The following is a 25,039-nucleotide window of genomic DNA, read 5'->3' on the forward strand; positions in this document are numbered from 1 at the left end:
TCAGATTTGTTCTTCCCTATTAGAGTGGTAGTCTTAGTATCCCCTTGCCTGGGTCTCCCTGCTCTGCATCTTCCTGCTGGCCATCATTGTGGGGAAGACAAGGCCTTGCACAGTCCCTGATAGGCTCAGGGCAGCTGGAAATGCCTTGGGCAATGCAGTAATGTTCTACCTCAGAGGGAGAAGCGGAGTCTCTTCCAGGACCTAGAGCCCTGCAGGGCCACCAGCAGAACAGGTTCAGCAGCGAACTGTACTCTGTGTAAAAGCAGGCATTTCCCCAAGTAGAAAAGGCAGAGTAACACAGAGTCCATTAACTGATACTCATTTTAAAAATAAACATGTTCTCACCCATCCTCTACTCGTTTATGTGGGATGACTTCCTGGCTCTGGTCAGCTTGTGCTCTTCCTATTTCACTATGAAGGCCTAGTTCTTTGTACCTTTGACCTCAGAGCTGGAAGAGAGACTGAGGTCACTGGTCTACTTGTCCCAGATTACTTGTTCTGGGTGTTGGATCACACAGGCCAAGGAATGGCTGAAATTATTTCTGGGCCAGTGGGACAGCATTTTAGATCCTCAGTGATCTTTAAATGAGCCCCAAGCCTTCTCTTTTTTACAGGCCAAACTTGCCCAGCTCCTCAGACCATTACGTGTGTGCCATTTCCTCTTGTTTTTACTGTGAAAGAAAAATGTAAAAAGAGAGGTATCCTGCACATATATGCAACTTGATTAATCACCATCAAGTGAATACCCATGGATGGGTGAAACTTGAGTTTCTTTCCCTGTTGTGTGTGTGTGTGTGTGTGTGTGTGTGTGTGCTAAGTCACTTCAATTGGGTCCAATTCTTTGTGACCCTGTGGACTGTAGCCTGCCAGGCTCTTCTGTCCATGGGATTCTCCAGGAAAGCATACTGGAGTGGGTTGCCATGCCCTCCTCTAGAGGATCTTCCCAACCCAGGGATTGAACCGGCATCTCTTATGTCTCCTAAATTGGCAGGCGAGTTCTTTACCGCTAGCACCACCACTTGCCCTTTCTCTGGAGTAACTACCCTGACTTCTATGAAAACCATTTCTTTGTTTTCCTTCGTAGACTTATAATTTATTTATTCCCAAGCTGTAGGGTTTAGTTTTGCCAACAGTCTTGACATTGTATGTAATTTTTTGTGCCTTCATGTATTAATGATATTCACCCACATGAATCTTGTTGCCACAGCTTGTTCATTATTCTTGATATGTGGGTTATATACATTTTGTATGTATCAATGGATATAATTTTATTGATCTATAATCATTTATTAATGATTCCACTGTATGGATACACCATCGTCTACTCGCGTGATCTGTCAAGTATGGGTTTTTGTGTTGTTTCCGGTTTCGGATCAGATGAACAAACAGGGCTGTGACAGACATTTAATCTCAAAACACACGGGGACATGTCACTGGGATGTGGACCTAGGAGTGGAAGGCTGCATCACATGGCGGGTACATCTCCACCTTCACCCAACTGGTGTCCAGAATGACTGTCTAAGTTTCACGACACAGTAAAGAGGTGAGCTTGTTCCTGTGGGAGACTCAAAGATGGCTGCAGGGATCCCCTTTCTAGAAATTCTTGCTGCTCAGCTCAGCCACTTCCAGTTGGCCCCACACAGAGGCCTTTGCCCTAAAACGTGCCTGCCCAGGACTGTCTGGATCTGGGGCCTGTCGTGCTCTGCTGTGCTTAGTCGCTCAGTTGTGTCCGACTCTTTGCGACCCCATGGACTGTGGCCCGCCATGCTGTAGGGTGGGGAGCAAAGGCATGGCTGGTGGATGGGCTCCACAGCGCCCCCTCACGGCTCTGTTCCACCAGCGCCTTTCTCCTCTGCTCGCGGGCTGCTTCCGGTGCCTTTATCAGAGGCTGGTGCTTCATAAACTCCTCACACACCAGGTTCCATGTTAGAGCAGGGCCCGGAGCCGCTCACCCCATTTGTGAGTGCTCCCGCGGCTCCTCCTCACCAGCGCTTCATATCGACGGACTTAAAATTTTGCCAGTCTGGTCACTTTTAAAGGATATCTCATTGTGTTCTCAGGCACATTTCCTTAGTTAAAATTTCAGAACTCAGATTTATTGAGATGTAATCTACATACTATAAAGCACCTCCTTGTGAAGAGTTTGATGACTGTGGACAACCGTATACCCGTCATGTATTCTCCACCAGAAGCAAGACATAGAGCGCGTCCATCACCCAAACGTCCCCTCAGGGCCTCTGCATTAGTTCTCTGTCCCGTCGCCCACCCCATCACTCATCTGTTTTCTGTCACTATAGGTTTGCCTTTTCCAGGTGTTCGATAAATGGAATTATCCGGAAAAGACTTCTTGTGTGTGTGTGGTGCTTCTGCTTTGCGGAATGCTTTTGAGACTCATCTATCCTGTTGGATATATGGATAGTTCGTTCCTTTTTGCTGCTGTCTACTATTCAGTTTTATGAATGTATTCCAGTAGATCCCTTCTCCTTTTGAGGGGAATTTGGAACGTTTCTGGTTTTTGGCAATTATGAATAGAGCTCTGGAGACATATTAGTACAAATATTTTTGGGGGTATATGCTTTCATTTCTCTTGGACAAATATGTAGGAGTGGCAGTTCTGGGTCATAGGATAGGTGTAATTTTGACTTTAGAAGAAACCGTTGAGCAGTTCTCTAGTGGTTTCTCCATTTTACACTATACGTATTAGTGGTTTGTAAGAGTTCTGATTGCTTCCCACCCTTGCCAACACTTGGTATATTTTGTCTTTTTTTCATTTATTTTTATTAGTTGGAGGCTAATTACAATATTGTAGTGGTATTTTATCTTTTTAATTTGAGCTATTATAGTGTTTGTAGTGATATTTTATTTTCATTTACATTTCCATGGTGGCCAATGATATTGAGCATCTTTTAACATGCTTATTGGCCATTTCTATGTTCACTTTGGTAAAGCATCTTGTTTAAATCTTTAACCTATTAAAAAAGTTTAACTGCTTTCTTATAATGCTGTTGTTAGGAATCAAGAGTTTTCTGTATATTCTGGACAAATTCTTAACAGATATGTGTTTTGCAAATACTTTCTCCTCGCCCATGGCTAATATTTTATTTTCTTAAGAGTGTCTTTTAAAGTGGAGCCTTTAATTTTGATGAAGTCCAATTTATCAATTTTTTAATACTTTTGAGTTTTTTGTGCCATATCTAAAATTTTTTTTTTGCTTACCCAAGTCACAAGTTTTCTCTTATTTTTTTCTCAAGGTTTTATAGTTTTACTTTGTAATTGTGCTTAAGTTTGTGTTTTGCTGATTTCTAGTGAGAATAAGTGATTTTCCATAAGTTTTTTTGCCATATGAATTTCCTATTTATTGACATGCTGAAGTCTTTTGCTCATTTTTCTATAAAGTTTTTACTATCTTATTGATTTGTAGGAGTCTTTATATATTATGGAGAGTGTCCTTTGTTAGTTTTATTCATTATTTACATCTTCCCTCACTCTGTGACTTGCCTTTTCAGTATCTTTGTGGTATCCTTTGTGACATATTTAGGTACTTTGATGTAAATTGGGCTTCCCTGGTGGCTCAGATGGTAAAGAGTCTGCCTGTGATGCAGGAGACCCGAGTTCAATCCCTGGGTCGGGAAGATCCCCTTGAGAAGGAAATGGCAACTTGCTCCAGTATTCTTGCCTGGAAAAATCCCATGGATGGAGGAGACTGCCTGTTCAAATACTTAATTTCTCTGTTTGCTGGAAAATAGGAATAGCCCCCAATTTCTTATCTTGCTTAATTTTCTTTTCTAGTTTTTTTGTTGCAGTATAGTTTTTTAGGATATTGTGTTAGTTTTACATGTACAGCAAAGTAATTTGGTTATACATTTATATGAATATATCTATGTTCTTTTTTTGATTCTTGTTGAATATAGTTCCCTGTGTGTGCATGCTCAGTTGTGTCTGACTCTTTCTGATCCCTATGGACTGTAGCCCATCACACTCTTCTGTCCATGGAATTTTCCAGGCAAGAATATTGGAGTGGGTTGCCATTTCCTACTCCAGGAGATTTTCCCCATCCAGGGATCAAACCCATGTCTCCTGCACTGGCAGGCAGATTCTTTACCACTGTGCCCCCTGGGAAGCCCCATAGTTCCCTGTGCTCTACACAGGGAAATTCTTATTGTTTATTTTACATATTTTATATATGTATCATTTTTTAAAATATAATTTTAAAGCTATAGACAAGTTGTAAAAAATTCCACATATCTTTAAGTCAGATTCACCAATTATTTACCTTTTGCCCTGTTTGCTTTTTCAAATAAAATATAACATATTTTAAAATATGTATGTATATATATACATACATACATTTATAGTAAAAAATTATTGTGTTAAGTTACAATCCCATAATAGTGTGTTCACATTTTTGTGGTAGACCTGAAAGTATGCTATATAAATCCCTTTTCATTTTTTTGAAGTGTATTGAGCCTTGATTTATGACCCTGTATATCTTGGTAAATCTTGGTGAATGTTCCATGTGGCCTTTGACATATTTTGCTGTCATTGAGTGGAGTGTTCTATAAGTGACAATTGACAATTGGGTGAAGGTGGTTGATCATGTTGTTCAGATCATCCATATTTTATTGTTCTATTTGGTTGTATTGCAGTTATAGGATGGTATTAACCTTCAGTTATCATGACTATGTCTACTTCTTCCTTTATTTTGTCAGTTTTCACTTCATGTAGTTGGAAATTCTGTATTAAGTGCATAGGGATTTATGATTGTCATGTCTTTCTGATAATTGATCTTTTAATCAGTGTGAAAAATCACTCTATTTCTGGTAATGCTTTTTCTCCTGAAATCCACTCTGTTTCCATTTCCAAATCATACCATCATGATTTCCATTCCAAATCATCCTTTTTTTGTTATTAATATAGCCTCTCCAGCTTTTTTATGATTAGTGTTTGCAATGGTGTATCTTTTTCTGTCATCTTACTTTCAACCCCTCTGTGTCTTTTGATTTAAAGTACATCTCTTATGCACAGCAGGTGGATCTTGCTTTTAAAATCTGGTCTGACAATCTTTGCTTTTTAATTGGAGTGTTTGGTCAATTAACATTTAATATAACTGTTAATATGGTTTGATTTAGGTCTACCATTTTGACACTTGTTTTCTATTTATTTCACCTGCTTTTTCTTTCTTTTTTCTCCTTTTTTGCCTTCCTTTGTGAAAATCAGTCAAGTCTTCCTCCCTCCCTTCCCTCTTTCTTCTCCTCTTATTCCCTTTCTCCCTGCTTTCCTTTCTTCCTGACTGCATCCCCCACCTTCATTTATTTTGAATCCTTAAGATATATCATTTGCATTATTTTTTAGAGGTTTCTCTAAGGATTATAAAATACCTCCTCAACTTATTAAAATATTTTTAGAATTAACATTTTATCACTTCACACAAAATTTTAAGAGTTTGCAAGAATATAGTTCTACTAACTCTCTTTCCTGAATCCTTTGTGCTATTGATGTTTTATATATTACACCTATATACTTTAAGAATTTCATAATAGAGTGTCATAATTTTCCTGAAAACATTTATATGCCTTCTAAAGATTGGAAGAAACAAAATACAGTCATTTATGTTTCTGTTTACTCACTAAGTTGTGTCTTACTCTTTGTGAAACTGTGGACTGCAGCATGGCAGACTTCCCTATCCTTCACTATTTCTTGGAGTTTGCTCAGATTCGTGTCCATTGAGTTGGTACTGTTATCCAACCATCTCATCCTCTGCCGCCCTCTTCTCCTTTGGCCTGCAATCTTTCCCAGCATCAGGGTCTTTCCCAATGAGTTGGTTTTTCACATCAGGTGACCAAAGTATTGGATCTTCAGTTTTAGCATCAGTCTTTCCAATGAATATTCAGGGTTGATTTCCTGTAGGACTGGCTGGTTTGATCTCCTTGCTGGCCAAGGGACTCTCAAGAGTCTTCTCCAGCACCACAATTTGAAAGCATGAATTCTTCAGTATGCAGCCTTCTTTATGGTCCAACTCTCACATCTGTACTTGACTACTGGAAAAACCATAGCTTTGACTAGATGGACCTTTGTTGACAAAGTGGTGTATGTGCTTTTTAATAGCTGTCTAGGTTAGGCATAGCTATGCTTTGCTGTGCTCATTCACTCAGCCGTGTTTGACTCTTTGTGACCCCATTGACTGTAGCCCGCCAGGCTCCTCTGTCCATGGGATTATCCAGGCGAGAATGCTGGAGTGGGTTGCCATTTCCTCCTCCACGGGATCTTCTCAACTCAAGGATCGAACCCAGGTCTCCTGCATTGCAGGTGGATTTTACTGTCTGAGCCATATTTGCCCACAGCTAGCCACTCGGTCTAGAGAAGGTAGTGACACCCCACTCCAGTACTCTTGCCTGAAAATCCCATGGATGGAGGAGCCTGGTAGGCTGCAGTCCATGGGGCCGCTAAGAGTCAGACGCGACTGAGCGACTTCACTTTCACTTTTCACTTTCATGCATTGGAGAAGGAAATGGCAACCCACTCTAGTGTTCTTGCCTGGAGAATCCCAGGGACAGGGGAGCCTGGTGGGCTGCTGTCTATGGGGTCGCACAGAGTCAGACATGACTGAAGCGACTCAGCAGCAGCAGCATGCACTTGGTGCTTTTTTTTTTTTCTTTCCAGTAAATCCAAGTTTCCATCTGGTGTCGTTTACTTCCAGTCTGAAGAACTTTTTGCATTTATTTATTTTTGTCTGCGCTGGGTCTTCATTGCTTTGTATAGGCTTTCTCTAGTTGCAGAGAATAGGGGCTACTCTTTGTTGTTCTGTGCAGGCTTTTCATTGCGGTGGCTTCTCTTGTAGCGGAGCATGGGCTCTAGGCATGTGGGCTTTAGTAGTTGCAGCTCATGGGCTCAGTAGTTGAGGCACATGGGCTCAATTGCTCTGTGGAATGTGGGATCTTCCCGAATCAGGGATCGAACTTTCGTCCCCTGTATTATCGAGCAGATTTTTATCCACTATGCCATCAGGAAATTCTTTCTTTTTGCATTTTTGTAGTTTGGGTTCATTGATGGCTAATTCTTTTTCAGTTTTTTTTTTAATTGGTTTGTTTGTTCTAAAAATGTCTGTATCACCATCATTTTTTTAAAAAAAAATGTATTTTCATTTGATATAGCATCCTGGGATAATTTTTTTTCACTTTAACCCTTTAAAGATGTCTTTAAATGGTCTTCTGGTTTTCATTGTTTTTTTTTTATATGAAACAGCTGTAAGTCCTGTTGTTCTTTTTCTGTATGCAATGTATCCTTTTCTTTGATAAGTTTCAAGATTATCTATTTATCACTAGTTTTCATCATTTTTACTGTAGTTTACCTCTGTGTAGTTTTTCACTGCAGTTATCCTTTCTAGGATTTGCTGATCTCCTTAGACGTTTAGTTTTATGTTTATCACACAAATTTGGAAAAGTTTTGCCCATATATCTATGATTTTTTATGGTTTTCCTGGTCTTTCCTCTCCTTCTGGGACACTGATCATATGTGTATTAGACCTCTTGATATTGTCCTAAAGATTATTGAGGTTCTGTTCCTTTCTCGAAAACATTTTCTTCTTTTTCCAAAAGATTGGATACTTTTTAATGATTTATCAGTAAGTTCATTGACCCTATCTTCTATTGTCTCCAATGCACTGTTAAGGCTATCTAGTCATCTTTTAACTTCAGATATTGTAATTTTTAATTAAAATTTTTCCATTACTTTCTTTTCTATAGTATTTTTTCTCTACTGAGATTTCTGTTTTTTTGTTTGTTTGTTTTCATCATGGCATTAGCTACTTAAAGACTTTGGACATATTTGTAATGGTTTCTTTAAGTTCTTGCCTGCTAATGCTAACATCTGGGTTATCTATGCATTGGTTTATATAGACAAGATTTTTTTTTCTTGATTCTAGGTCACAGTTTTTTTGATTATTCCCACTCCCTCTTGTCTAATATTTAAAAAAAATTTAAACTAGACATTATTGATGATACATCGTAGAGACTTTGGATTCTGTTATGTTCCTTTGAAGAATGTTTATTTTTGACCTAGTGGGTAGTTTACTTGGCTGGGCTCAAACTCCAAACTGTTTCCCCCGGAGCTAACAAGGGTTAAAATCTTTGTTCATTCTCTTGCCCCTCAATACAGCTGTTGTTTCCCATTTGTTTCCTTAAAATTTCTCCCAGACATGCAGTTCAAGGGCTAGTCAAGGATGTGGGTGGAATGATAAGGAGATTTGGAGGCCTCTTCATGCTTTACTTTGTCTTTTGTAGGATTTCTCCTCTTACTGTTCAGCTGGTCTGGAAATCCATTTCCTGAGTCTTGAAGCCAGTAAGTCAGAAGCTTTCTGTTTGACGTCCAGACATTTCATGTTTCGTGGACTATAGAGTATCCTTGGGCAGAAACAGGCCCAGGGGAGTTCCTTTCTTTCACGGTTTGACTCTTTTAAGTAGATTCACAGATACAGAGAACAAACTAGTGGTTACCAGTGGGGAAGCAAGGGGCAACCGAGGGATGGGGGAGTGGGAGGTACAAATTATTGGGTGTAAGGTAACAATGCTGTATTGTGCAACATGGGGAATTTAACCAGTATTTTGTAATAACTTTAAACAGAAAGTGACTTTAAAAAGTGTTATATGTGTAAGAAATTTGACTCTATCCATTTCGGATTGTTTTTAGTTGCCCTCTAATACCCTCAAATAGTTGGTTTAAAAAATATTTTATAAATAATTGCCATGCAAGCATTAGTTCAATACAAATGACTGTCATCTCAGAATGGTTTCTACAATTAATTTTTGTATGTTGATTATATACAATGAAATTGGAAAATTTTTAATTAATTCTAAGAATTCTATTTCTTTATGTATATAATTATTATCTGTATGTAGGGACACTACAGTTTCTTCTTTTTCATTCAGTATTCCTTTTATTTCTGTGCTTTGCCTTACTGTGTTGGCTGACACATCTAATATATGTTGAAAAGAAATGGTGATAAAGGAATTAAAAAAATATTTTTTTTTTTGCTGCATTGTGAGGCATGTGCGATCTTGGTTCCCCAGCCAAGGATTGAACTCGTGCCCCCTACAGTGGAAGCACAGAAGGTTAACCACTGGACCACCAGGTAAGTTCCTAGAAGAATCTTTCATTTGTTTCATATCTTAAAGGGAACGTTTTCAAAGTTCAACCCTTAAGTACTGTATTATATTATTTATATTTTTCAATAGCTATCATTTTAAACAAATTACTTATATTCCTTATGAATGGGCATTAAATTTTACCAAGCACTTTTTTCTGCATCTATTGAGATGTTTGAATGTTGTTTTCTTTAATATGTTAATGTGTTGAAATGCACTAATTGGTTTTCTAACATTTAATCAACTTTGTGTTTTTGGAATAAATCCAGTTTGGTAAGATTTATTATCCTTTTTAATATATTGCTTGATTCATTATACTAGTATTTTGTTTAGAATGTCTATACCTATGTGCATGAATGAAATAGAAATACAATTTTTCTTGTGTACTATCTTGTTGAGTTTGATTATAAAGGTTATGCTAGCTTCACAGAATGAATTAGGAAGAAGTTGTGTATAATTGGAATTATTTTCTTCCTGACTAATTGGTCAAATGTGCTGATGATACCATCTGGGTTTTCAGGTTGCTTTGTAGAAACATTTTTGATTTCTGCTTAAATTTATTTAATGGTAGAACATACAGGTTTTCTGTTTTTCTTGCATCCATTTTAGTAAGATCTATTTGTATTGGTTATTAAGCTGCTGCTTTTTCTTTCCAAGTCACCCTGTAGTTTCTACTCTGTGATGCCAGTGCTAGGACTTGACTGTATAAACAAACTTGCCCATTTGTCATCTGGGTTCCTGTTAGGTTCTTCAGTAGGGCATTCTGGAAGGATATCGGGAGGTGGGAGAAAGAAGCTATTTCCACTTTCTTATTTACCTCTGTACTATCGGCAGTGCTCAGCAAGAGCATCATACCTCGGAGGCAGCCTCATTGTGACCCTACAGAGGTACCACAAGCAGCTGGGCAACATCAGCAGCAGCCACCCTCTCCTGAGGTCTAAGTCCCAGCTATCTGAGTTCCTCTTATGAACTTAGACGGAACTAGCAGCACACAAGTATGTCCTCTTCTCAGTGGTATGAGCTCCAGCTTCTTGAAGGTTCTACTTCAAGCTTCTGGTTCTGATAACCTCAGCTGTTTCCCTCTTCCTCAGTCTTAACTGGCTAGTTGCTTTCTCCAGTTATTATCAACACGAAAGCTCAAAACTTACTTTTTGCTTTATCAGCCCTCTAGGACTTGCATAATCAATTCATTTTTTTTTTCTGTTAATATATCTAGTGTGGACTCTTCCTGATTGGACCTCGAGTGAGTGAGCAAAAGTCGCTCAGTTGTGTCCGACCCTTTGCAACCCCATGGGCTATAGTCCATGGAATTCTCCAGGCCAGAATACTGGAACGGGTAGCCTTTCCCTTCTCCGGGGATCTTCCCAACCCAGTAATCGAACCCAGGTCTCCCACATTGCAGGCAGATTCTTTACCAGCTGAGCCATAGGGAAGCCCAGTTGGACCCTGGCTGATACAATATTTGGTAATGGAAGTGGTCACAGGCCTCTTAAAAATGTCTGGGCTTGGATTCCCCCCGTCCCCGCAGCCTTGAGCACAATGCTGAAGTCCTGCCAACGGCAAAGGGGTTGCTACTCATCCATAGCATGATAATATGATAAACCTGTCACCTGTGGCTGATTGCAATAAAGAGCTTACTGTACCAAGTGCCTTGGGCACTAAATAGCTATGGGGTTTGATTAATATGCTGATAATGGTAACTTCAAGAGCCTGGGTGTGAAATAGCTTCTTCCAGCTGCACTGGAGAACTCACACGTGGACCATGACAAAGTGAAACAATCAACTCAAGCTTTCAGAAAACCAGGGCGCTTTTGCAGCCACCCTGGGAGGTTCTCTTACCATGTGCGGAGTGAATCTAGATGAAAATTTGACTCCGAATTTGGTTGTGTAGGCTGTAGAATGATAACATATGTTTAAGTCATGGATCCACCAAGTTTCTACCTGGGTTGACTTGTTTGAAACTGAAATTTGAACTTCCAAGTCTTTCTAAGCCTCCTTTGTTAGAGGAAGCAGCCTGCTCTTCCAGGGTCGACTAGATCAGCTTTCCCTTTGTTTTTAAGACTGGTCATAACCTCACCCAAAGCTGGCACCTTTCAAAGGATACCTATTCTCCTCAAGTCTCCCAGCCCCCATCTCCTTTGCCTCTGTCTGACCTGAAAAAAAATAGTTTATACCCCAAAGTAAATGCAAGATGTTACTAATTGATATCAGCATAAATCTGGGTGAAACATGTATAGGAAGGGACAAAAAGAACTGAATATAAAACTGGATCATGAGACTTCCCTGTTGGTCCAGATACTAAGACTCCACACTGCCAATGCTGGGGGCAAGGGTTCAATCCCTTGTCAAGGAACTGAGGTCTCACAAGTGGTGTGGCTTGTCAAAGGATAAATACAATAAAATAAAACTGGATCAAAACAAGCTCATTATCTGGGTGCACCTACTAGAGTTAATAGATCTAATGTTAGAAGTGGCTTTGAAAATAAGTTTACTTGAGTGGTGGCTGGAGTTTTGAATCAACAGTGGGCTATGTAAAGAAATGTTGGAGCATCCTGTGGAAGATTCACTCCAAATGTCTGATGGGTTGGGAATTTGGGAATGGTTTGATCAGAGGCTGACTGCAGACCCTTCCTCCCCACTCCCACCAAACCCCCAAGAGACCCTAGACAGTGCTTTTATTTCTTCCTTTTATTAAGGAGAGAAGTTGGGAAACATATTAGTGATTTGAGCACCAACATGTTTGAAAAGTATTATGGTGACTGATGTGGAGAGCAGCTGCTAAATGTGCTGTCTGGTTTCCATGGAGATCCTAGAAAGTGAGCTGCCGAGGAGTAGCTTTTAACTGCAAGATACAGGTAGACACAACCACTGAAACGGGCATGGAGGACAAAGAGGTCAACAGAATGACCTTCTGGGCTCTTTGCTTTTATTGTTTAGTCGCTAAGTGGTATCTGATTGTTTGCGACCCCATGGACAGTAGGCCTCCAGGCTCCCCTGTCCCTGGGATTGCCCAGGCAAGAATACTGGAGTGGGTTGCCATTTCCTTCTTGAGGGGATCTTCCTGACCCAGGGATTGAACCTGAGTCTCCTGCATTGGCAGCAGGGTTCTTTACCGCCGAGCCACAAGGGAAGCCCTCTGGACTCTTTGGCCATGCCTAATTGATCACTCTGTGCCGGGGAATGAAGTATATGGGCAACCCACTAGAATATTACTTACTCAGTGTAATGAAGATATTCTAGATCTGAGGTCCAGAAACTTAATTACTGAATGTAATAGAGAGTTCCAACTTCTTACTTGTTTTGAGGCTTAAGCCAGATCACAGAGCCCAAGTCCCTTGGTTGACAGGGATGCTGGCCCCCTTGAGGATGTGCAACATGGCTGCACAAATACTCAGCTACATGCAACCTGCTACAACCACGTTCTGTAAATATTCCTCCAAGCTTTCCCCAAAGGGGCCTTTGGCCACTTACTGCATTTACTGTGCACTGAGGGGAAAGAAAATCTTCAGACATTTCAGGAACTTACTAGACACTGAAGTGGCTCTGAATTGGTAACTAGGTCCCCAAACGCTACTGTGATCTGTTTGTCAAAGTGGGAGCTTCTGGTGATCAGGTGATAAAGAGGAAGCTTTGGCATAAATCCATCTCACAGAGGGCTCAGTGGACCAGAGGACCCTCTCTGTACCATTTCCTCTCTATTCCTGGACATGTACATGGAACAGACATGCTCAGTAATTTGGCTGAAACCCCACATTGGCTCCCTGACCCTTGGAATGAGGATTATTGTTTGCTGACACTTTCCCAGCGGTTTAGTCTTGTCTCCCCAAACAAACCGCCATCTCCCAAATATAGTGAGTCTCAACTGGTTGGCCATATCCCACAAATGCTTGGGAGAGTGCTTTAGTGTCAGGAACTTGATATGAATGCATTGACAGTAGTTTTCTGAAATCCAGTCAACATCTCGAAGTATTTAGGAGGTATATGGTAACCTTGTGGAGAATGTTCTAGAAAGAGGAAGTAATACTGGCTTTAGGAAAGGAACATAAGGATCTTTGCTCTGGAATTTGATCTTCTGGGGTCAGGATTTGTAATCACCTACTCTAATACAGGACATGCTGTTTGTGTTTATAGTTCAAAATCTCATTTAATCTTTATGACATCACTGTGAAGTGGATTTTATTATCTCCCTTTTATAGTTGAGGAAACCGAGGCTCAGGAAGGTTAAATGTCTGGCTCTGGGTCACTCTGGAAGCAATAGAACAGGGGTCCAAACCCAGGTTTTCTGACTCAAAATATTAGGTGTTTTCCATTGTACCCTAGTTGCTTCTTTGGAGACAACTTTGTCTTATTTTTCTTATACTATAGAATATCTTACTTTCTCAGGAGAAGTAAATACTTCTTATCTTCTCAGCAATAATAATTTCAGCCACTACCTTGACCTGGGGGGATGGGAAGGCAGAAGAAGAAACTGTTGTAACTTTACCCCCGAGGCAAGTATTGACCTGAGACCACTCCCTTTATACAGTAAAGCCCACACAGATAAGTAAGGAACGTTTAAGCAGGACTTATGAAAGGATCAAGTGTAATAAAAGGGAGATAAATGTAGAAATTGATAGGAAATTTGATAATCTGCCTTGCAAGAAGTGGTTTGCCCTTTGTCACTTCAGGCTTTGCTATTAATTTTTCCTTTACGCCTTCCGGCTTTTCTTCATAGGAGGCTTGCAGTCAGCTCACATCACCTGGAAAGTCCACACATTTACTGCTGTGCCCCCACCCCTGCCCTACACTGCCTCCAAGACAGGAAACTGAGAAAATAAGCAGGACACAATGGAATATTACTCAGCCACTAACAGGAATGAAGTAGGGTCATCTGTAGAGGTGAGGATGGACCTAGAGTCTACCATACAGAGTGAAATAAGTCAGAAAGAGAGAAACAGATTTATATTAACGCATGTTTGTGGAATCTGAAAATTGGTACAGATGAGCCTATTTCCAGGGCAGGGATAGAGATGCAGAGAATGGACATGTGTACCCAGGGGGTGGGGAAGGAGAGGGTGGCACAAATTGGAAGATTAGGACTGACATAGATACACCACCATGTGTGAAATGGGTAGATAGTGGGAAGCTGCTGTGTAACATTGGGAGCCCAGCTCGGGGCTCTGTGATGACCCAGAGGGGTAGGAGCGGGGGTGGGTGATGGTGGGAGGGAGGTCCAAGAGGGAGGAGTTGAGTGAATACATATAGCTGGTTTATTTCATTGTATAGCAGAAACTGGCACACCATTGTGGAGCAATTATATTCCAATAAAAATATATTAGAAAAATAAAACAAGCAGGAAGTTTTGGGTCCAGAAGGGCTTATGGAGGTCCAGAAGGCCTGTGTCCCAGCTGCTTTTTTCTAACTAAAGTCTTCCCTGTTCCTCGGTGATATATCTTAAACACGATGGTGTGACTTTGAAGATTCTGTTTAAGAAAGCTGCCTCAATATGACATGAGAGCTCCCACAACTCATATGAAATCTACATGCATTCAGCAAAGGATCCGGTTGTTTTTTTTTTTTTACTTTGCCACACTTTTCATCCTGGTATTATATAGGGGAACTCTCATTTCTTAGGATCAAGGGCATTGAAATGGCATAGTTTAGATCAGATTCTCTTAGAGTGTAAACTATTTCCTAAGACAGTTTGGGAGCTGTATTGACTTTTCAGGCCCATTAGCAATCCATTTCTGCCTTTGAAGCTTTAATATAATAGATTCAAAGTCAGAATAACTCAGTGGTGACCTACCCGCAATGTTCCTGGCAAGCCCAAGGAACAGGCAAGGGAATAGGAAAAAGAAGAATACAGAAAATGGACTTTCTTTCTTGAGAAAGACAAAGGGGAAAAAAAGAGAAATAATAGGAATAATGTTGATGTTCACTCTTGTCATCGACAAAAAAGCAAGAGAGTTCTAGAAAATCATCTATTTCTGCTTTATTGACTATGCCAAAGCCCGTGACTGTGTGGATCACAATAAACTGTGGAAAATTCTGAAAGAGATGGGAATACCAGACCACCTGACCTGCCTCTTGAGAAATCTGTATGCAGTTAGGAAGCAACAGTTAGAACTGGACATGGAACAACAGACTGGTTCCAAATAGGAAAAGGAGTACATCAAGACTGTATACTGTCACCCTGCTTATTTAACTTATATGCAGAGTACATCATGAGAAATGCTGGGCTGGAGGAAGCACAAGCTGGAATCAAGATTGCCGGGAGAAATATCAGTAACCTCAGATATGCAGATGACACCACCCTTATGGCAGAAAGTGAAGAAGAACTAAAGAGCCTCTTGAGGAAAGTGAAAGAGGAGAGTGAAAAAGTTGGCTTAAAGCTCAACATTCAGAAAACAAAGATCATGGCATCCGGTCCCATCACTTCATGGCAATTAGATGGGGAAACATTGGAAACAGTGGCTGACTTTATTTTTCTGGGCTCCAAAATCACTGCAGATGGTGATTGCATCCATGAAATTAAAAGACGCTTACTCCTTGGAAGGAAGTTATGAGCAACCTAGACAGCATATTAAAAAGCAGAGACATTACTTTGCCAACAAAGGTCCATCTAGTCAAGGCTATGGTTTTTCCAGTGGTCATGTATGGATGTGAGAGTTGGACTATAAAGAAAGCTGAGCGCAGAAGAATTGATGCTTTTGAACTGTGGTGTTGGAGAAGATTCTTGAGAGTCCCTTGTTCTGGGAGGAGATCCAATGAATCCATCCTAAAGGAGATCAGTCCTGGGTGTTCATTGGAAGGACTGATGCTGAAGCTGAACCTCCAATACTTTGGCCACCTGATCCAAAGAGCTGACTTATTGGAAAAGACCCTGATGCTGGGAAAGATTGAAGGCGGGAGGAGAAGGGGATGACAGAGGATGAGATGGTTGGATGGCATCACCGACTAGATGGACATGGGTTTGGGTGGACCCCGGGAGTTGGTGATGGACAGGGATGCCTGGCATGCTGTGGTTCATGGGGTCGCAAGGAGTAGGACACGACTGAGTGACTGAACTGAACTGAACTGAATAGGAATAAATAAATGACCAGCACTTACTTTAGCACAGAGATGTGCTCTTATTCTGGTTCTTGCTCTGGCAAGCTCAGTAAAGACAATTACAATGGATGTGAAAAGCACACCAGTAGGAAAAATAGAGAGTGAGAGGTGGGGCAGAGGGTGGTGGGTAAAGATTTTCTTATCATATTGTATCAGTTGGGCCTCAAAGAAGGGGAGAGTTTTGAAAAAAGGTAGAAGAGCCTTAAATCAGGTGCAAAGGTGCCAGGCACCAAAGTCAGAGGCTGTGAGCTCCTCATTTAATGTGGGGCCTGTGTGTTGGTTACCTCCCACATCCACGTCCCTAGTACAGTAGCATCTAGCCCAGTGGCAGAGACCACTGGTCACCCAAGCATGTCTTTTCCACTTCCTCCTTAATAACAGACTCTTATATTGAACGGGGCACATTGCTGTATCTTCTGCAGTGATGGGTGGGCTTCTAACTAAGTGTTAGTCAGTGGGATGTAAGTGGAGGGATTTGTGGGGTTCTGGGAAGGTGTCTTGAAAAGAGCTGACTCAGCTTGGAGGGTCTTGCTTTGTCCTTCTGCCTGTCTTCCTTCTGGCCTGTAACACAAATATTATGAGCATGGCAAAGTCATCTCAGACCTCGAGGGGTGGCCTTGAGGATGGAAGTCATCAGCTGGAATAGTTAAGCAGAAAGATCCAAACTTCCATTTTGATGAACATGGTATGCAAATTGAGCCAGAACCGAATTTCTTGGGATGATAGGATTTAAAAAGTCTATGAGACAGAGAAACAGAAAACCCTTAGAAAACAGTTTGGGACCATCCACTGTTACTCCATGGGGCTTCCCGGATAGCTCAGTTAGTAAAGAATCCACCTGCAATGCAGGAGACCCTGCTTTGATTCCTGGAGAAGGGATAGACTACCCACTCCAGTATTCTTGGGCCTCCCTTGTGGCCCAGCTGGTAAAGAATCCTGCAATGCAGGAGATGTGGGTTTGATCCCTGGGTTGGGAAGATCCCCTGGAGAATGGAAAGGCTATCTGCTTCAGTATTCTGGCCTGGAGAATTCCATGGACTGTATAGTCCATGGGGTCTCAAAGAGTTGGACACAACTGAATAACTTTCACTACCACTGTTACTCCAGAATTCCCCTAGGAGGTCTCATGAAGTGACTAATAGAATAAAATACTCAAGGAAATATGATCTTTCCCTCAAAATATGGAGTAGGTGGAGAAGATTGTGCAGTGAGGGGAAAAAAAATTAAGAAAATTAACCCTTCTTCCAAAGTTCCACAGAGAGGTGAGATTTGCACCCAGAACTAATACTTTCCATTAAAAATGCTGAGGGAGGCTCACATTGCTTCAGAGGGTGAGTGAGGGGTGGAGTATCACAGTCACATCAGTGTTTCAGATTGCCCTAAATGGCATCAGAGGGACGTAGCTAAGTTTCAGAAACATTATTCTCTGGAAATTGTTAGCTCATCCTGAGTGCTGAAGAATTGATGCTTTTAAACTGTGGTGTTGGAGAAGACTCTTGAGAGTTCCTTGAACTGCAAGGAGATCCAACCAGTCCATCCTAAAGGAAATCAGTCCTGACTATTCATTAGAAGGACTGATGCTGAAGCTGAAGGTCCAATTCTTTGGCCACCTGATGTGAAGAATTGACTCATTGGAAAAGACCTGGATGCTGGGAAAGATTGAAGGCAGGAGGAGAAGGGGATGACAGAGGATGAGATGGTTGGATGGCATCACTGACTCAATGGACATGAGTTTGAGTAAACTCTGGGAGTTGGTGAAGGACAGGGAGGCCTGGCGTGCTGCAGTCCATGGGGTCACAAAGAGTCAGACATGACTGAGCAACTGAACTGAACTGGATAGATTTATTTGGCATGGCTTTTGTTTAGTGTTCTATTGGTAGGATTTAACACTATTTGTGTTCAAATAGCTCTTGCCTCATCCTCTCAACCAAGTTCTTTGGCCTTGGTAGATTGACCCAATATGTAACCTGGTGAAATCATAGAAGTTCTAAGAGTTGGCCTCAAAGCTTCCAAAAGCAGTATAGAAGGGTCTTGTTAGAACTGTTAGGAACTGATGTGTATGCATGTTCTTATATTGTGTGCGTGTGTCAATGTGTGATATCTATACAAGAGACAGAATCAAAGGGATTTAAAGGTCTGCTATGAAAATGGGAAACCCTGATCTGTTGTTTCCTTCTTGAGAGGCAGGCTTTGCTGACTTCCACCTCAGCTTGCTAATGTCAGGTCCTGCCAACCCTGTGTCTTCTTTGCCTTGGAGGAGAGTCTGGTCAGCATGATGTCCTTGTTATCTTCCTGGTTCAAGAAAAGGGCCAAGAATTGATCTGGAAGGCTATGCAAAAGCTACCAGCAACTCAGATTGCATTCATTCTTTCCTTATTCCTGCTTCCATTTGCAGGGTGCTTGTGTTTAAATGTCCCCTTCTTAGAGAAACTCCCTTTGTCCACCTTTGCCTCCTGACACCAATGGTGCCCTTCTCTCTATTTTCTTCTTTATAGCATGTGTCAACATCTGACCTAAACATATTGGATCTACTTATTGTCAAGACTCCCTTAATTCGAATGTCCCTAAGGCCTAGAACAATGCTTGTTAACATAGTAGGCACTCAATAAACATTTGCAGAATGAACATATGGATGAATGAATGAATGTACCATAGTTCTAAGCTGTCTATTGGCAAAGATATTGTTTAATTGCTGTTTTATCAGACACCTCATTATAAGGCTTCAGAAGAGAAAAGAACTTATGACTTTTAAAGGGACATCAATGAGTATGCTGGGGGTGAGAAGAGCCTGGAATGAGTGTCAAGAGACGTAGGTATGTGTTCTGACTATGTAGAGAACTAGTTGAGGACCTTAACAGCTTAATTTAATTCAATACTCCCTTGGCATTCACAGATTTATTGCTCATGAGCAATCTTGAAGGTCAATGGTGTGTGATAATTTGTAATTTTTGTTGAGGGATGAACTTGAGTTGCCCTGAGTCTTGGACACACATTTCTTTTTTCTTTTTCTTTTAAATTAATTTTTATGTGACTGTAGTTGGCTTACAATGTTGTGTTACTTTCTTCTGTACAGCAATATGAATCAGTTTTACATATACATATATTCACTCTTTTTATAGATTCTTTTCCCATATAGGCCACTAAGAGTATTGAGTAGAGTTCCCTGTGCTATACAGTAGATCCTTATTAGTTATCTGTCTTATGTATAGTAATGTGTATATGTCAATCCCAATCTCCCATTTTATCCTCTCCATTTCCCGCTTGGGTAACTATACATTTGTTTTCTACATCTGTGACTCTCTTTCTGTTTTATGAATAAGTTCATTTGTACCGTTTTTAAAGATTATGCTTATAAGCTATATCATATGATACTTATCTTTCTCTTGGACCCACATTATTAATGAGGACTGTTAGACTAAAAAGGAACAGAAAAACAATTGTAACAGGTTTAAATAGAAAAGTGATTTAAAGAGGAAAGGGGTGTATGACAGGATATAACTGGATCTCAGGAAGACTGGAAAGTAAGACTACAAGATTTCTCCAGAGTCTCAAGCAGAATCTGTTCCATGAAAATTAAGAATTGGTCCATGCTGTTCTTTCCTCAGTGGATGATTTTTGCGTGCATCTTGAGTTCAGTGCTGGTTAAGAGATAGTGAGACCTAAAAGGAAACATCAGACCCTCTTTGCTCTCAAGGAGTTCAAACAGCTGGTGAACAGGGAAGACTTCCCCTCCCACTGAACACCAAGAATGTGCAGCACATGGAGTTCATTAGTCCTGGAAGTGTTTCGCATGACTGAGAGATCTCTGTGTCCTAGGGAGACTCAAGAAGGCTTCGTGTAGGGGAAATGCTTTTTTTTTTCCTTCTGGGAACAGTAGAGTTGGCATCATAGATAGAAGGAAAGATGAGGAAGACAGAATGAACAAAGTCTTGGAGATGTAAATTATCTGGCAGTGGCAGTAAAGACTAGCAGGAGGGCAATGGGGAATTCTCACTAGAGAAAGAAACCCACGTTGGGCAGGAGTGAGAGAGAAGTTGTGCTAAGCTGAGGAAGGGCCTAAAAATGCCAGGCTGATCAGAGTCATCTCAATGGAGCAATGCAGAGTCACCATAGGTCCTTTAAATTTTTAAAAAACTTTTAATGAAATATTTCCTTTATATAAACACACACACATGGTATGCTGTGTGCTGTGCTTAGTCGCTCAGTCATGTCAACTCTTCTGTGATGCCACCAGGCTCCTCTGTTCATGGGTATTCTCCAGGCAAGAATACTGGAGTGGGTTGCCATGTCCGCCTCCAAGAAACCTTCCCAATCCAGGTCCCTGCATTGCAGGCAGATTCTTTACCATCTGAGCCACCAGGGAAGCCCAACACATGGTTTATATAATGTATAAAGAAGGCTGAGCCCTGAAGAATTGATGCTTTCAAACTGTGATGCTGGAGAAGACTCTTGAGAGTCCCTTGGATTGCAAGGAGATCCAACCAGTCAATCCTAAAGGAAACCAACCTTGAATAGTCACTGGAAGGACTGATGCTGAAGCTGAAGTTCCAATACTTTGGCCACCTGGTGCAAAGTGCTGACTCACTGGAAAAGATCCTGATGCTGGGAAAGACTGAGGGCAGGAAGAGAAGGGGACAAAAGAGGATGAGATGGCTGGATGGTATCACCAACTCAAAGGACATGAGTTTGAGTAGGCTCCTGGGAGTTGGTGATGGACAGGGAAGTCTGGTGTGCTGCAGTCCATGGGTCTGCAAAGAGTTGGACATGACTTAGCAACTGAGCAACAACAATAAGGTATAAAGAATGAAATGACATCTGTGTGCCCTTTGTTCCATGTATGAATTAGAACACAATCAATACCCTTGAGTTCCTCCTATGTTCTCTTTCCCTGTAGTTACTTTCCTATTCTCCAAAGTGATCAATTTTTTTTCCATTTATTTTTATTAGTTGGAGGCTAATTACTTTACAGTATTGTAGTGGTTTTTGCCATACATTGACATGAATCAGCCATGGATTTACATGTGTTCCCCATCCTGAACCGCCCTTCCACCTCCCTCCCCATCCCATCCCTCTGAGTCATCCCAGTGCACCAGCCCGGAGCACTTGTCTCATGCATCCAACCTGGACTGGCGATCTGTTTCACACTTGATAATATACATGTTTTGATGCTGTTCTCTCAGATCATCCCACCCTTGCCTTCTCCCATAGAGTCCAAAAGTCTGTTCTATACATCTGTGTCTCAAAATGATCATTATTCTAAATTTTTTAATGAATTATTCCCCTTGCCTTTGGGTTTGATTTTATTACATATATTAAGCTTCATATGACTTGAAAATTATCTTTCTAAGCTTCTACTTTGTCATTTTGTGTTTTTAATCTTGCCTTTTCTATGTTCCTCCCCACCACCTTTTTGTTTCTTGCCTTCTTTTGGATTGTTTGTTCTTCACTTTGTTTTCTGCTACTAGGTTTGGAAATTACTCTGTATTCATTTAAAGATTTACCCTTTAAATTTTGTCTTGTGCACTTAACAATGAAAAATATGTTAACATCTCTGGAGTTCCCTGGTGGCCTAGCGATTGGGATTCTGGGCTTTCACTGCCATGGTCCGGGTTCAGCCTCCGGTCAGGGAACTGAGATGATCCTGCAAGCCATGCTTCACAGCCATATATATATATATGCATGTGTGCATGCTAAATCACTTCAGTCGTGTACAACTCTTTGCAACCCCATGGACTGTAGCCTGCAAGGCTCCCTGTCCATGGGATTTTCCAGGCAAGAATACTGGAGAGAGTTGCCATGCCCTTCTACAGGGGATCTTCCCAACCCAGGGAGGGAACCCTTGTCTCTTACATCTCCTATATTGGCAGGAAGGTTCTTTATCACTAGCACCGTCTGGGAAGCCATGTATATATATACTACATATATATGTATATGCACACACATATACACATATGTATATACACATACACACATATAGATCTCCTAACCCCACTTCCCTCAAGAATGAGAACCTTGGAATGCTTTATCTTCCATCAACCCTAGCCTCTCCAGCATTGCCCACATATTTTAGTTCTTGTTTTTAAGCACATGAATTATCACTTTTGTCTTTATTTGTATAGATTTATATACATGCTATCATTTTCATTACTCACAATTCCTTCTCACATTGTAGGCCTTTCTTCCCTCTAGAATTATTTTGTTTCTTAAAGTAAATTGATTAGTGAGGATATCTTGGAAGTAAGAATACTCTTTTTAAATCTGAAAGCAGCTTGAAATAAAAATTTTCTGGATATAGTGTTTGAAGTTAAACATAATTTTCCCCAGCATAATGAGCAGTCCCCAACATTTTTGGCATCAGGAACTGGTTTTGTGGAAGACAATTTTTCTACGGACCAGTGAGGGGGATGATTTTAGCATGTTATATTTATTGTGTACTTTATTTCTATTATTATTATGTCAGCTCCATCTCAGATCATCAGGCATTCAATCTTGCAGGTTGCAGACCCCTGGTGAAGATATTATTCCATTATATGCTGACTTTCATTATCACAAGTGAGGAGTCTGTTGTTAGTCTAATTATTGATTTCTCTTTCTATTTTCATTTTGGTGATCAGTCTTTTCTTTTGGATGTTTAAAAAGATGTTTTCATTGTATTTGCTGTCCTTCAGTTTTACTGTAAGGTGTATAGGTATGCATTTTATTTTATTTATACTGCTTTGTAGAGTTGTATTTCCTTTAGATCCTCTGCAAATTCTGGAGAACTCTTAGACATTATCTCTTTAAATATTGTCTCTCATTTTCTATTTCTATAATGTCAATTACACATGCATTATGCCTTCTAATTCCATCCTTCATGTTTCCTGACCTCTCTTTCATTCATATTTTCCATCTCCTATCTCTCTATGCTAGGTTCCGTATAATTCATCAGTTCTCTTCCATTTCACTAATTTATTCTTCAGGGGTATGTAATATGATGTTAAAATTTTCCTTTGAGTTTTTCATTTCAATGATTGGATTTAAAATTTTAATTACAATTTTTTCCTTGTTATTTTTTGATACTCCTTTGTTCTTTGTTTATTTTCCCTCTTTTCTTCAAAAATTGCATCATGAATACAGTTCTACTATATTCACTCTCTGATAAGTCAATATTCCAATTTGTTGGGGGTCATGCATTTGTTATCTGTCATTTCTGCTAATGCTGCCTTATAGAAGTTTGCTTCTCCTTGTGTTTGATAACTTTTTACTTGAGCTCTTTTTTGCTTCAACATAATCTGTGGGGTCTGGATTGAGGAATTTTATTCCAGAGATGTTTATATTTGCTTCTGTTTGGATTGAGTGCACTACCAAACTAGGATCACTTTAATTCAATTTATCAACTTGAGATTTTCCTTATATATGGGTAATATGAATTCAAACTCCTGACCTCCAGTGAGAACAGATCTAGGTTATGAATTCTAAAGGAAGATTAATTTTTATATATAGAAAATATTTAAAGCCACCACAGAGACAGTTTTCCTTTGCTACAAGGATATAGTTTCTTCAGTTTATCCTTTAAATGAGGATATAGCTTTATATGGAGTTTAGCTACTCAACCTTGCATGAGGCCAAGGCCTGGCCTCCCAGTTTCCACTCACATCAAAGCTGCATTAATCTCTAAAACTTTAGGTTTTGGTGTTTAGCCCTAGGGCATCACTTACCCTTCTTGCCTCAGCTTCCTCTGTGTTTTTGTGTAAGTAATGCATGGCCACCGGAGACTTCCCTTTCTTGAAAATGCATAAATACTTTTAAAAATGTGTTTGCTGTAATTCATCCAGTACCTTAGTGTTAGGGTCAGAAGATATTTTTAGAATGCTATATTGTCAGAAGCAAAAGTGCCGTTGTAGACTTTTGCTTACCTTCCATCCTTACCTTACCTACCATAGACTTATGGGTACCTTCCATCGCTACAGCATCTTCTAAAGAACAGGAGGAGCAGCCACCAAAGGCAACCTTAAGGATGCCTCCCTTTGCCTGTCTGTTCTTGTGTGGTATGGAAGTTCTCAAGTCAGAGAAGCCCAGGTAAGCAGCTCTGCTCACATGGTGATCTTACAGCTAGGTCTTGAAGAGTAAGAAGCCACAGTCTGTCAGGAACAAGGCTGCTTGGCTGTTTAAATTAGAGTGAGGGACAGCCAGCTCAGAGGTATAGAGTCTTGAGATGGTCTCGATGCCCATGGGACATGAAAGGGGTGGAATGGCAGGTGCTTGGGCACAGCGAGGAGTGACATGTGGGTAGAGAAGTGGAGTTCTGACCCATTCACCCCAACACTTACAGTATAGGTGTGGAGGACAGAACTGAATGGGGAGGGGGCAAAAGCTAAATAAGGCATAGCCCTTGCCCTCTAGCAACTATCCATCTAGGAGGGACAGAAAGACCAGACTGCCTGCTCCAGAGGGAGTAAGAGTACTTCTTTCTTTCTCATTTTTAAAAAATCCTTTTAGAGGAGTGAGCAGGGTGCTGGGCCCCCATAAGTGCTCATCTATTGTTCATTGAATGAATCAATGGGCATAAATAATATTCATATAACACAGATATGAATAAATGCTAAGCAGAGGTGAATAGAGAGGGAGAGGTGGTTGGCACTGATACTGGGAACCTGAGACTTCAGCTTTAGGGGCTACAGGGGGATGCCCAGAGTCCTCCTGGGGTGAGCCAAAGCGAGGGACCATCCCATCCAAGTATCTCTCACTGCTTGCCCTTGGCTTCTCCTCGCTCGCCCCTCCCCTTCCCATGGAAGTGGCCTGGGACTAAAAATCAGCCTGGGCAACACCAG

Source organism: Odocoileus virginianus, chromosome 32 (genome assembly GCF_023699985.2).
Source record: "Odocoileus virginianus isolate 20LAN1187 ecotype Illinois chromosome 32, Ovbor_1.2, whole genome shotgun sequence".
Lineage (NCBI taxonomy): Eukaryota > Metazoa > Chordata > Mammalia > Artiodactyla > Cervidae > Odocoileus > Odocoileus virginianus.